Here is a 12,078-nt window from a genome sequence, read left to right as displayed (position 1 = left end):
AATGAAAATTAATAAAAATAGGTGAAGATCAAAACCTTCAACGCAACACACATTTATTCATGACATCTTCTCTTTTACTCAGAAATGAAAATACAAATAACTTTTTTTATCACTAAACATTTGTTTTACTGAGGTGCCAATTAAAACCATCCAAAACAGCAAAAGTTCTGTTTCTTGTCCCGATAATTTATGTTCAATTGATCCTTGTATTGTCATTAACATGCTTTTTGAATGCTTTGCAGGAGAAGCAATAATTTTTATTAAAATTTAACTTGCAGTAGGAGCGATAACTTGTATTGTGAACATCAAGCATCATGCAAACAACACGCAGACGACTCATGCTTAACTACTCAACTTTCCTTTTCACTGCATAAAACAATAGGAACTCAGGTCAGGTTCCCGCATATTTGTCCTTATTCGGTGTGTTTCCCTCGTACAGGCAGCATTCGCGTGAACATACTGTTCACTATAGTTGTCATGCTGTGAAATAACAGAGGCGGAAGCTGGAGTACAATTCGCGTTGGTTTTAATAAAGTAGAGGCAGAGCAATAAACATACAGAACTGGCAGAAGAGTCAGAGAAGGTAATATCCGTGGTACGCTCAGGAGGAGTGAGGTCCACAAGGTCCAGGGAAGAAGGAGAAGGATCGAATGGTAATCCGAGGTGCGCTATGGGGTAAGCGTAGTGAAGGATTGCAGGTAGAGTCCAACCGGAGGCGAAGCATACGGTTATTAATAATGGACGGTGAGTGAGAGTGAGTGAGGGGTTTATTCAGCTGCCTGGAATGAGTGTCAGGTGTGGATGGTTAGTATGAAGGTAATAACGAGTTAACTCATGACAATTACACAATTAATTATGATAAAACTTTTTTTTTTTTTTTTTATTATATTTTTATTTATTTCTCACTGAAACAAAACAACAACAGAGCCGATCAGTCAACACACACAGCATACACTCAAGCATATTAATAACAACAATATAATGATAATATGGGAAAGTGACCATGGAAAGGCAAAGGGCAAATCAAAACAAGATGGAAACAACTACAAATGGGTAAACAAAACAAAACACAAAAAGGAAGAACATAAATCAGGGCTAGGGTCTTGCCTGCAGAGTAAGTAAATCCCACAAAGGGGCCCATATCCGCCAGAATACATCAGATTTATTCTGTAAGTCGTACGTAAGTTTTTCCAAAGGGAGAAGATTAGCCATTTGTGCTAAACACATCTTTAAAGTTATAAAGTATGCATTTCTTTGCCAGATAAGTAATTATATTTAACAAAGACTGAGAGTCAGTAGAGAAATCCAATGATGTTTTGCAGTTTAGTAAATAAATAGTTGGAGACAAAGTAAATTGTCTATCCAGCGTCTTCTGAACCAAATCATGTACCTACTGCCAAAAAGGTTTAATTTTCTTACAGTCCCAAAATAAATGCATCAAAGTTCCTATTTCAGATTTGCATTTAAAACACATCCGAGATACATTTGGGTACATTTTGTGGAGGCGTACTGGGGTAAGATATATCCTGTATATAAACTTGAAGTTTTGTTCATGCACAGAGCTTGAGATTGATTTATGAAAAACTTCCTCTCGTATGGAGAGCCATTCGTCATCAGTAAATGACTGGCCCATATCCCTCTCCCAAACCCTTCTCAAAGGATCCAATGGAGAAGATGTCCCTGATAACAAAGAATACAGATAAGAAATCTGCCCCTTTAGTGCCCCCGAAAAGAAGAAGATAATCTTCAACATCAGAAAGTTCCCAGCGAATTTTCCCCTGTCTCACTTCAGACTGAATAAAATGACGTAATTGGAGAAATCTGAAAAAATTGTCTCAAAAGATTTAAAGACCTTCCCTGTAAATAAATCAGCCAAATTAGATATACCCTTTTCCGCCCAAGCCAGAAGGCCAATACTGGCTAACGATTCAGGGAAGTCAGGGTTCAAAACAATTGGGGATCGCATGGACATATTCTTGGGGACATCGAGATATCTTCTGACATCATCCCAAGCCAAAAGAGTGTTCAAAAGCAAAAAATTCCCAGCTACTGGGCGGACCTCCTTGAAGTTATGGATAAATGGGAGGGATGTTAGCAGTCTCGGCGCTGCATAAAGACTCCATACTGACCCACAAGGAGTCTGTATCATTTATAAACCACCTAAGCATTTGTTTAATCTGAGCAGCCCAATAAAATAGCTGCATATTGGGCAAAGAGCCACCCCCACACTCCCTCGGCCTCAAAAGAGAAACAAGTTTAATCCTAGGTTTTCTATTGTTCCATACAAACCTACCAATAGCTGTATTCAGATCTTTAAAAAAGTTCTGATCCAAGTAACAGGGTAAACACTGAAATAAGTAGAGTAAACGAGGGAGCACATTCATTTTGATTGTATTAATTCTTCCAAAGAGAGAAATTGGTAAAGGGGCCCATCTATCCATGTCTTGCTTAAGTTTTGCCATTAACGGTGAGTAGTTCTTAGAGAATAAATCCTTTAAATCAGAAGTTATGTGTATGCCCAAATAAAGAAACCCAGAGTGATGTGAAAGGGACAGTGTAATTTAACCGGTTGTGGAATATTTAAAAACATGGCCTGGGATTTCCCAAAATGTATCTTATATCCAGTAAACTGACCAAAACGGTGAATTGTCTCCAACAGACTGGGAATGGATAATCGTGGCTGCTTTAAGTAAAGAAGAACATCATCCGCATATAATGAAAGATGGTGTTCCATCCCACCCGCCATCACCCCCTGGATGCCCCTATGCATGCGAATACTTTCCGCCAAAGGCTCGATATATAAGGCAAACAAGATTGGCGACAGGGGACAGCCCTGACGGCAACCCCTCTGGATCGAAAGTCTACCTGATAGTAAACCGTTAGTATTAACCACAGCTGACGGGCTAGAGTAAAGGAGCTTCACCAATTTGAAAAAGTTAGAGCCCAAATTGAACTTGTCCAACACCTGAAACAAAAACCTCCACTCAACCCTGTCGAAAGCTTTCTCTGCATCTAGAGATATTATAGCAGCCGGGTCACCATCTACAGTCAGATGTTGTATTACATTCAACAGGCGACGAACATTGTCCGAGCCATAACGAGATTTAATGAAACCAGTCTGGTCTGGTCTGGTTTAATAACCTTAGGTAGAATCTTCTCCAGGCGACGAGCTAAGGCTTTAGCCACAATTTTTAAGTCTACATTAAGTAAACTAATTGGGCGATACGAGGCACAGTCTAACGGGTTCTTCCCTTTTTTGAGGATCAAGCTAATAGAAGCAGTCCTCCAGGAATCTGGAGTAAGACTGTCTTGCAAAAGGCTATCAACTCTCGGCATGAAAATAGGGGACAGCACATGCCAAAACTTCTTGTAAAATTCCGGAGGAAAGCCATCCAACCCTGGTGCCCTCCCACTAGGCATAGACTGAATAGCGGCAAAGATTTCACATTTCGTCAGAGGGGTATTGAGAAAGGCCTGGTCCTCGTCTGAGATTGAGGGTAGGGGTATCCTATCCAAAAACGTGGCAGGGTCTTGGGGTGCGCAAGAGGAGGTGTACAGATTCTCATAGAAATCTTTAAAACTGGAGTTTATTACAGCAGGATCATGTGAAACTACTCCCTCAGCGATTTCAATGGCCCTAATGGACCTTTCAACCTGTTCACATTTAAGCTGATATGCCAAGAGATGACTGGGTTTATTCCCAAACTGATCAAATCTTTGCCTGCTGAACATCACTAACTTTTTTACATGTTCCGAATAGTTCAAGTTTAGTTTAGACCTGGCACCAATTAGAATATTCCAGTTGTTTTGTGTGGGTGAAAGTTTATGAATCAGTTCCAATCTTTTAACCTCCTCCTCTAACGTTTTCCTGTTCTCTGCCTTCTGTTTTTTACGCCACGTGGTAAAAGAGATAATGTGGCCCCTTAAGGTGGCCTTAGCCGCGTCCCACTTAGTGGTGCTGTCGACTGGACAGAACTCGTTATCTTGCCAGTACTGGGATATCTTTTCTTCTAGAAACTGGCAGAGCAGCGTTGTCATTAAGGAGAGAACTATTAAATTTCCAGTAAGATGACTTTGGGGTTGAAAATCCTGTTAAATCTAAGTACACTGGGCTATGGTCCGAAAGAACCGCTGGACCGATTACACAGGATCTCACACAATTAACAAATCCGGAGGGCAAGAATAAATAGTCTAATCTGGAATAAGAATTATGGGGAGAGGAATAAAATGTAAAATCCTTGACCCCTGGGTGCAGCTCCCTCCATATGTCCACTAAGCCTGAAGCGTGACACATATTTTGCAGAGTTCTTGAAGAACGGGCAGATGATCTTGTGAAAGATGATCTGTCTAACCCACCATCCATGACACAGTTAAAGTCCCCAGCCATAATCCCCAGGCCATTACACTTGTGATTAAACAATAGGACCATCTTTGATATAAAGTCAGGGCTGTCCTCATTCGGGGCATACACATTTAAGACAGTAAGAGGTTTTCCCAAGATGCGACCAGTAATCAGAACAAATCTGCCTTCAGGATCTTTTTCAACCTGTTCTAAGATGAAAGGAAAATTTTTATGTATCAAAATGGCCACGCCCTGTCTATTTGACGAAAAAGAGCTAAAATATACTTCTCCAACCCAGTCCCTTTTAAGCCCTAAATGTTCCGCGTCTGACAAATGTGTCTCCTGTAGGAGTGCGATAGTTACTTTTTCCTTCTTCAAGAACGTCAGAACTTTCTTTCTTTTGACTATGTTACCCATGCCCTTCACGTTCCATGTGACCACCCTAGTCAGATCAGACATACATCAGTGCTGTTTAAAGTATTTAAATGCTGTGGACTGACAGAAGTAAGATTAAGACAACACAACTCCGTAACACAACCGGCTCTCCTAAACATAAACAAAAACCCCCACCAACCCACCCCCCTCTGCCCTATCCCCAAACGATAGGACTCACATATCAACTCGTCACACACACCACCCACCAACACCTCCATTGACCACCCAGAAACACGACAGACAGAAAGAACCCCTTAAAAAGTCCTAGAAATAAACAAAGTCGACCATAAATTACCTTAACAAGAAAAAAATCAATTAAATACAACCTATAAAGAAAGAGAAGGAAAAAAAGTTGTGGACATGTAATTAAATGACTTTTTTCAACTAAAAAAGAAAAATAATAATAAAATAAATGATTAAAAAAACTTTAGTGCAGACCGGCATAACAGTCCTAAATATAGAACCGAAGTTCGTCCAAACAAACAAAAGTCCACCGAGTGGTCCTGCAACGAACTGAAAAAGCCATATAATTGTGTTCAGGTTCAGTAAGGAGAAACATGAAACGCCCTCAAAGTGATTGAAGGAATTGGAAAAAAACGGGTATAATCCTATTGTCTACAGAAAAGCAAAAGATCACTCGGCTGCGTCCAGAAAGGTAGTAGCTGCCTCCACAGTGTCAAATAGAATGATCTTTCCATTGTGTAAACAGCGGAGTCTAGCTGGATAAGCAAAGCCACGGTATAACCCTCGATCCACCATTCTCTTACACACGCCTCCAAACGCTCGCCGTTTCCGCACAATCTCCGCCGATAAATCTGGGAAAAAGCGTAAGGTGGCACCACTAAGGTTTACCGGTGTTTTCCTGGCAGCTCTCAAAACCGCCTCTTTTACTGGGAAGCGGAGGAACCGCACAATAACACTCCTCGGCGGCGCGTTCGGTGTTAATTGAGACGGAAGGGGGGCTCTGTGCGCTCTCTCGATCTCGATAGCAGGGAAACCTGTGGGAAGCTGAAGCCAAACCGGCAACATAGACTGTAAGAAAGTAGTCAAAGATTCACTGCCTTCCGCTTTCTCAGGAAGCCCAACAATCCTAATGTTTTTACGGCGACCCCGGTTTTCCAGATCATCCACTTTAGCCTGCAGTTGCTCCACGGTAGCACGCAAATTAGCCATCTGATTGCTATGTGCACTCCCCGCGTCCTCCACTACAGAGATCCGCTGCTCGGCTGCAGTTACACGGGTCTCGGTGTCAGCGACTCGTACAGTGAGTGCAGCGAATGCATTCTCGAGGACTGCAACAGAGGAAGCAATTTTTCCTAACTGTCCCTCAATACCGTCCAGCCGCATGCCCACAGCCCTAATTTCACTCAAAATAAGTGAAGTGTCCGATTGTAGGCCAGCACTAGCCTCTTCCCCTTCTCCATCACGTGCGGACGTGTTTTTCTTCTTCTCCTTACTTTTCTGTGACCTTGTAGATGAGAAAATAGGAAAATCCTTATCCCCACCACCTTCCATCTCCTTCCACGCTATCGAAATAGCACAAATTATGCAGGGCTTAATTAAAAAAATACGGAGTTCTAAAGCGGAGCAAAACTCTTAAGCTGCCATCTTGCTCAGGGTCACATGACCACCCCCGATAAAACTTTTTTTAATAAATTGACAGCCCTTTAAATGTATATATATATATAAATACACATACACAGTGGGGCAAAAAAAGTATTTAGTCAGCCACTAATTGTGCAAGTTCTCCCAATTAAAAAGATTAGAGAGGCCTGTAATTTTGATCATAGGTACACTTCAACTATTAGAGACAAAATGAGAAAAAAAATCCTGAGAATCACATTTTCTGATTTTTAAAGAATTTATTCGCAAATTATGGTGGAAAATAAGTATTTGGTCACCTAAAAAAAAAGCCAGATTTCAGGCTCTCACTGACCTGTAACTTCTTTAAGAGGCTCTTCTGTCCTCCACTTGTTACCTGTATTAATGGCACCTGTTTGAACTTGTTATCAGTATAAAAGACACTTGTCCAAAACCTCAAACAGTCAGACTCCAAACTCCACTATGGCCAAGACCAAAGAGCTGTCAAAGGACACCAGAAACAAATTTGTAGACCTTCACCAGGCTGGGAAGTCTGAATCTGCAATAGGTAAGAAGCTTGGTGTGAAGAAATCAACTATGGGAGCAATTATTATAAAATGGAAGACATAGAAGACCACTGATAATCTCCCTCAATCTGGGGCTCCACGCATGATCTCACACCGTGGGTTCAAAATAATCACAAAAACGGTGAGCAAAATTCCCAGAACCACACGGGGGGACCTAGTGAATGACCTGCAGAGAGCTGGGACCAAAGTAACAAAGGCTACCATCAGTAACACACTACGCTGCCAGGTCCTCAAATCCTGCAGTGCCAGTCGTGTCCCCCTGCTTAAGCCAGTACATGTCCGGGCCCGTCTGAAGTTTGCTAGAAAGACATTTGGATGATCCAGAAGAGGATTAGGAGAATGTCATACGGTCAGATGAAACCAAAATACTTTTGTTAAAAACTTAACTTGTCGTGTTTGGAGGAGAAAGAATGCTGAGTTGCATCCAAAGAACACTATACCTACTGTAAAGCATGGGGGTGGAAACATCATGATTTGATGATGTTTTTCTGCAAAGCGACCAGGACGATTGATCCGAAAACCTCCTTCCATCAGCAAGGGCATTGAAGATGAAACGTGGCTGGGTCTTTCAGCATGACAATGATCCCAAACACACTGCCTGGGCAATGAAGAAGTGGCTTCATAAGAAGCATTTCAATGTCCTGGAGTGGCCAAGCCAGTCTCCAGCTCTCAACCCCATAGAAATCTTTGGAGGGAGTTGAAAATCCGTGTTGCCCAGCGACAGCCCCAAAACATCACTGCTCACAGAAAACGTTTGATCTCTGTCATTGCAAACAAAGGGTATATAACAAAGTATTGAGATGAACTTTTGTTATTTTGTTATTTCCATCATATTTGCTAATAAATTCTTTAAATCTATTCTAAAAATCAGACAATTTGATTTTCTGGATTTTCTTTTCTCATTTTGTCTCTAATAGTTGTAGTGTACCTATAATGAAAAGTCTCTCTCATCTTTTTTAGTGGAAGAACTTGCACAATTGGTGGCTGACTAAAAACTTTTTTGCCCCACTGTATTTAAGGGTCACATTGTATGTAAGGGTTGTATAGGCATTTGGTGCATGTTGACTCTTGAAATTACTTTTTGTGTTTCATGTTACAGTTCTCCCTAATACAGTACAATGGAAGCATAGGCGATTTAGAAGCATAGGCTGGTCTTCCAACCCTCACAACAAGTTATGAGGGTTATGAGGGTTATGAGGGTTATGAGGGTTGGGAGACCAGCCTATGCTTCTAAATCGGCAACTACAGGACTGGACTGACCAGGGCTGACATAAATTATGTGGCTGTAAAAGTAGAAAAGTGAAGCAGGACAAATCCAGAAGGTTTAGCATCCAGGGCCAACATCAAATGACCCAGAAGAGGAAAGATCAATTTCCTTCCCAATTATCCCTGTGGACAGGCTAAGGACATTTTGGAAACCAAGAGGCTTAAGATGGTGGACTAGTTCAAGAAGGCTGTAGAAGGAGGAGACATGACTCTCATTAATCAGCATATGCAGCACACCTTTCTCTCAGGCATGAAGAAAGTTTTGCTGAACTAAAAGATAGATGGCCTGCACACTTTTGTGAAGCTCAGCTAAGTAAAAGAAAAAGTCTTAGTTTAATATGGATTGTTTATTTGTCTGTCCTTTTGTTCCCAATGCAACTTTACAGCGAATTTTACAGGAAAAAAAATTTAAATCTGCCATTTTCTTTCTATGCTGCTCTTGACAAATATACATCTCAATTTCTGAAACTGTACAAAAAGAGGAAAATAGGATATTCTGGTGAGAAGATGGAAGACTTTTTGATGGCATATGAAGAACATGTAAATACATTTTAAGTGCATTGCATTACATAATAGTAAATGTGAACACTCAACCCTGAGATCTTTGTGCAATGTATTTGTGTTTCTGCAAAAGGACAAGAATGACACCAATGTATCCAGAACAGGAGCCCTGGCAGGCCTTTCACTTTACTTAAAGAAGGACTCCTCACAGATCTTCAACATTTGCAAGGTATTGTTATTGTCTTTTCACTTCTGCCCTTCCTAATGCAACCCTCCCCATTTATCTGGGCTTGGGGCCGGCACTAAGAGTGGCTGGGGATGGTTCCCTGACCTGGGATCGAACCCGGGCCGCAGTGGTGAGTGTGGCGCATCCTAACCACTAGACTACCAGGGACCATCTGCAAGTACAATTACCTTATTAAATATTGTGAGGTAAACATTGCTATAAACAGTGGTAAAAACATTCAGACTACAATTGCACCCCATTATACAGAAAAACAAAGAGCAAGAATACATCCCATAATTCTCTTTATATTCATTTAAAATGTTAAAAATACTAAATTAGAGAATGCCAGTCATGACAATATGATTCAGAAATGTATCTCTAAAAAGTAACTTTTTTAAAATTATTCTATTTAAAACCATGGATGGTATAATATAAAAATATTAGTTTTACATACAGTAGAACCTCGGGTTACGAGTACCTTTAAATACGAGCAAATTGGAATCCGAGAATAAATTTTTAATACATTTTGTATTGGGTGTTGCATCGACCTGCGAGCAAAACTTTTTTGCTATATGGGCATTTTTCACAAGTACGAACGAGACTCTCGAGCGATGCGCAGAAAACAGAGTCACGCGTTGCTTTGGTCTCCGAGCAGCACACGTAGAAGCACTTTAAGATGTTGTAAGTTAAATAATTTAAGTGAAACTTTTACCACATTTTCATCCCAAGGAAACTTGCAATTACATCCATGTTTTATTTCAGGTTGAACGTAAGTAAACAGTAGAAAACTGTTTTTGGAGCTTATGACATTGAAATGTCTTGTATTCCAAAATAAAATTTTTAGATTTCAACCAAATAAACTGTTGGAGTTGTTTCAGGTTGTTGGTGTTTTATATTGTGTTACTAGCACTTATATGGTTTAAAGCAAACCATTTTCTCAAATGAATTGAGCTGAAACACCAAAGGAATAAGTTGTTGCAACTAGAATGTATTAATTGTTCGAAGTAGAAAGTAATGAGTACATTTAACTTAAGTGGTAACATTGTTATGAAAAAAATTAATTCAAGTTACTCTTACTTAATAAAAACAATACTTTAATACATCTTAATTTACTTAACATAAAACCTGTAAGATATCCTTGATCACTAATCCTAGATCAAGTTGACCCGGAACACTCAGTTCTTGTCTATATCCTCTCTTTATACGCTTACGCTGTGAGAAAAGCCAAACTGTTGCCTTTTGTTATGGCTAATCCACGTTTTGTTGCTTCTGCTAAACGAATAACATGACCAGATGTGGAGTTATTATCGTTAACTGTTTTTATGTTCTCACAGTATGTTAATATGTATCTTGTTGCCATTAGTAGTTATGATTAATTTTGTTGTATGCTTCTAGAATAACCTTTTTGTATGTTTCTGTTGACCATACCCTGAACTATCCTTTTTGTGGCATGTGTTACTTTGCTCGTACACACACAGTGGTTCCTGTATTTCTGTTTTAGGGTTATCTTTTGCAGGCTCAACATGACCTTGTGGAGTCGTCTCTCCTAACTTTCTCTTCTGTTCACACACACACACACACACACACACACACACACACACACACACACACACCTGGCAGCCCACCCCCTTTCTCTCCTTCACTTTGGAAGTATATCTTCATGTGTGAGACAATAAACTTTGGAACTTCTCTCTGAAAGCTGACTCGTGTGTTTCATTGAGACTTCCCCGTATACGTAGGAGAGCAGAGATCGAGACGGAAATGCTGAATTAAGGGGTATCCTGTCCAGGGGACAGAAGGCAATCCTGCCCAAGCAGCAGAGGATAAAACATTCCTTACAGTTCTTGGGGGATATCAGTGTTCGGGTAAGTGCTGATTTGGTATCTTGTCATACTGTTCAACGTGTAGGCACTTACCTCGTATGCTGATATCCGTGTTGTGCTGATTTGGTATGTTGTCATACCGTTCAATGTGTAGGCACGCACCTTGTATTCGTAAGCGAACTTGTTGTCGACGTTGTACCGTTGTGTAGCGCGCGCTGAACCGTCTCTGCAGTCACAGTAACTTGAGACATCGAAACTTTTATTAAACCGCCTTATCTATCTCGATCTCTGGCCTCCAACCTTTGTATCTAACATTGTTAGACAGTTGTACCTACATTAAATCATGGGTAATTCTGGAACGAAATATCCTAAACCAGATCCTGAGGAAGCCCCTCGGGACTGGATGAATCATTGTGGTCTCACGTTTTATAGTACCCCCTGGCTAGACAATGTAGCAGGGTGGACTGAACCACAACCTCAATTTCTGACTTATCCTCGTGGTGGTACCTTTAAGTCTGAATACCTGAAATCTGCACATTCCCAAATTTATGAAGGTTTTGCGATCCTCACTGGGGTTATTCTTACATGGGTGATAGTTATCAAAAATGGGTCAAAATGAAACCAATCTGGGATAAATATCACTCTATACCGAACTCAAAAAGAGAACCTAAGTCTCTGCCCAAAAAAAAAAAATCGAAGCCAAGCCAAAACTATCTTTATGCGCCAAATGCTCCACCCCCACCCTATCAGGATAGCGGGTTTGTGTCTCCTTCGGTCCCAGAGATCGATCCTCCTCCCTGGCACAAAACCCACACTAATGCGGTATGCGTAGGGTCGGCCCGTGACCTCAAATTACATCCGCCATCGATCGGGGAACTTAGAGACATTATCAGGGTTCTTCCGTCCCCATCTAAACCTCTGCATTTCATTGACATGCTAATGAGCTCTACCCGCCATAATCAGTTGACAGGCACAGACTATAGGTTTATCCTTCATGCAGTACTAGGGGACAGTTACGACGAAGAAACGCTTATTGACACGGTGCCCAGTTTACACCCTAGGAATAATGAGATTAAAATGGAAACAAAAACGGAGGTGGAAGACGAGGGGAAGGGTCGAAAACCACCTTCTATTATTATCATATAAACCACTTCAAATTCTTTGACCCGATTTAAGGACACTTGGACTTTATTAGGAGGGATGGAGTTAGAAGACGCAGAACCTCTGTCCCTCTCGACTTTTATGCATAACTGTTGTCCAGAGGTACAGAAAGTACTGAATTATCAGCTCACTGATCGTAGTAACCTGTCCTTCCGA

This window comes from Silurus meridionalis, chromosome 3, assembly GCF_014805685.1.
Source record: "Silurus meridionalis isolate SWU-2019-XX chromosome 3, ASM1480568v1, whole genome shotgun sequence".
In the NCBI taxonomy this organism is placed as follows: Eukaryota; Metazoa; Chordata; class Actinopteri; order Siluriformes; family Siluridae; genus Silurus; species Silurus meridionalis.
Note: the sequence above shows the minus strand (reverse complement) of the source record.